This window comes from Chrysochloris asiatica, unplaced genomic scaffold, assembly GCF_000296735.1.
Source record: "Chrysochloris asiatica unplaced genomic scaffold, ChrAsi1.0 scaffold00050, whole genome shotgun sequence".
Classification (NCBI taxonomy): Eukaryota; Metazoa; Chordata; class Mammalia; order Afrosoricida; family Chrysochloridae; genus Chrysochloris; species Chrysochloris asiatica.
The window spans coordinates 15513831-15517224 of NW_006408568.1; the positions used below are offsets into that span (position 1 = coordinate 15513831).

The 3394-nt window shown below is 36.2% G+C and overlaps 1 pseudogene; it reads left to right on the forward strand.

Moving 5' to 3' along the window:
- LOC102834430 overlaps window positions 1-1983 on the forward strand; it is a 37762-nt pseudogene extending 35779 nt beyond the window's left edge.
- The last annotated feature ends 1411 nt before the right edge of the window (window positions 1984-3394 follow it).

Sequence of the window (3394 nt, forward strand, 5' to 3'; positions counted from 1 at the left end):
AAAACATCCTAAAGGGATTTCTGTGGACTGAGAACCAACAAGAACAGACAATAACCAGAGATTTTCATACGTGGCAGCATCACCCAGAACTCAGTCGACAAATGGAAGCATCGAGAAGAATAAAACTATATAAAACAGAAAACAAAATAAAACAAATTCAGCCCTGTTTGACATTAACATATCTTCAGTTTCTTCCAGCTATGTGAGGACTCAGTGGTCCACATTGAGGATGTGGCTGTGGCCTTTAGCCAGAAAGAATGGGCTTTTCTGGATGTTGCTACAGAGATGTGATGATGGAAACCTTCAGAAACCTGGCCTCAGTAGTCTCTCACAACCTTAATGATGGAGATAAGCTATGCTGTGAACTAACGTTGCAATTCATGAAGAATAACACCTGGTCCCATGTATTAGGAGAAATCTCTGAATCATGCAACAATAAAGAACAGCATAAAAGCTTTAAAAACCATTTGAGAAATCCTATAGTAGAGAACCTCCGAGAAAATATTGAAGGCAACCAATATGGGAATACTTTCAGCTGGATTCCAGATCTTACTGTGGTAAAAGGAAATGCTCCAGAAGCAAGTCATTTTGAATGCTGGGCGTGTGGAAATGGCTTTATGAATCACTCATCACATAAACCTCATACCACATCACACACTGGATGCACTAGCTGCCAATGTAAGGAGTGTGGAATAGTTTGCAGTTATCCCTCTCATCTAATCACTTCTATGAAAGCTCTTACTGTAAAGAAACCCCATAAATATAAAGCACGTTGTAAAGATAATGCTTGTATCTCAACCCTGAAGAATTCTGTGACAACACTCGCTGTTGAGAAACGCTGTGAACATAATGAAAGTGGGAAGCATTTCTGTAGTTTCTCATCCTTTTGGACACATGTGAAAGGTTATAAGCATGAATGCAAAGAGCTTTGTAAAACCTCTACTCCTTCTTCATCCCTCATTTTACATAAAAAACATCACAACAGAGATAAGGCTTGTGAATGTAAAGAATGAGGAAAAGCCTTTAGTGGTTCTTCAGCCCTCACTAGACATGTAAAAACTTGTAGTGGAGCAAGTCCTTATGAATGTCAGAAATGTGGAAAAACCTTTAGTTGTTCCTCACACCTCATTGAACACATAAAAACTCACAGTGGAGAGAGGCCTTGTGAATGCAAGGAATGTGGGAAAGATTTTGCTAAGTCATCTAACCTCACTACACATATCAGAACTCACACTGGAATTAGGCCTTATGAATGTAAGGAATGTGAGAAGGCCTTTAGTCAGGTCCCAACCTCACTAAACATAGAGGAACTCACAGTGGAATTAGGCCTTATGAATGTAAGGAATGTGGGAAAGCCTTCAGTCAGGCCTCACACCTCACTACTCATATAAGAACACACCATGAAGAGAAGCCTATGAATGTAAGGAATGTGGGAAAACCTTTAGTCAGGCTTTAGTCAAGCATCACACCTCACCACACATATAGGAACTCACAATGGAGAAAAGCTCCTTGAATGTAAAGAACGTGGTAAAGCCTTTGCTCAGTTATCAAGCCTCACTTTACAGACAAGAATTCACAGTGGAATTTGGGCTTATGAATGTAAGGAATGTGGGAAAGCCTTTATTCAGGCCTCATTCCTTACTCAACATACAAGAATTTACAGTGGAGAAAAGCCTTATATGTAAGGAATGTGGAAAAACCTTTATTCATTCCTCAAACCTCACTTTACATATAAGTGATCACAGTGGAGAGAGGCCTTATAAATGTAGGGCATGTGGGAAAACCTTTAGTCAGGCTTCACAACTTACTAAACATACAAGAATCCACAGTGGAGAGGGGCCTTATGAATGTAAGGAATGTGGGAAAGCCTTTATTCAGGCCTCAGCCCTCACTGTACATGTAAGAACCCACAGTGGAGCTAGACCATATGAATGTAAACAATGTGGGAAAACCTTTACTCAGTCAGCACACCTCAGAATGTAGGAATGTGGGAAAGCCTTTATAATCATTCCTCACACTTCACTTCATATTTATTAACTCACAGTAAACTGTCAACATTTGGTTGTTGGATTCTAATTATCATTTCAAAAAGCAAATTTCCAAAAATCGTCACTTGAACAAAGTTTCTTGGTAACAAAGCAACACTAACTTAAAAGAAGGAATCATTAAGCCTACTTTCTGCTTTTGGAAGAAATGACAGCTTCAGTGTAACTGTAGACATTCTTCCTCAGTGTATATTTCTTTATCTGTATAAGCTAAGCTTTACAGTATTAAAGCCTTATTTTTATTACAAGCAAATATTTAGAGAATAGCTTTTTATATAATGTGGGATTATATTTTTTATGTTTTATTGATGTTATTTTGTAAACAATAAAAACCACTGATCTTATATTTGGTTTAAGAGTGTTTTGGTTTTACATTTATATTTCTTGCCATTGTTTCTGATTGTAAAATTACTTGTTTCGCCCTTTATAATTAGCTTCTCAAATGATGCTTTGAGAGTGTGTAAATTTGTTTTTCATTGTACTTTGACTTATAATTTTTGTACTCATTGATAATTTTTAACCTATGGTTATTATCACTGTGGTTTTACCAATTGGTATTTTGTGTCCCAATAATTTGTTCTGTGTTTATTAACTTAATTAATATTCAGTGTTCAGTTTTCCTATCCTGACCAAGCAATGGAATCAGACTTTTCTCCAAAAGACACAGGTTGTTTTTTTTTTTTTTTTTTTAGTAGTAGTAAGAGTAGTAAGAGACACTTGGAAACAAAGATCTAGGAAATATATGTATATGAGTATAATAATCATACAAAGACAATATTTATGTTTATTTCAGAATAAATGTGTTTATATCTTAAAACATAAAAGATCATACTTATATTTCTGATTGTAGTTTATTTTTGCATTTTCCCTTGCTTTATGTTTCTCCTTTCTTTTTTAGTAATATTCTTGCTCTCTTTATCTAGTCTGTTGTATTCTGTTGAATCTTAATATATACGAAGGTGAGTCAAAATTATCCTCAGTCTGTAGAATTTATTTTAATCAACTTTTAGCAAAGATAAATACATAATTTTTTGACATTGAAAAAAGAACAAATTCAGAAGATCTGGGAGGTCAGTCTATGAACAATTACAATGTGAAAGAAGGTAAACATGTAGGAACAAAGATCCAGATGGTGAGAAGGTCAGGTAGATTACAGGATAAAATAGACTGTCTTGGATGGAGAGAAAAGTTAATGGATATAAGGAAACCACAACAGTGGGGTTGGGATGGGGGGCTTAGGGAGAGGTAGAGGAGGAGACCGTAGAGCACAGGGTAAGGACAGGCACATCATAGTTAAGGTGTTGCAGAGGGCAATACAAGAAGGGGAAGAGGTGGAAGAACAATGTAGA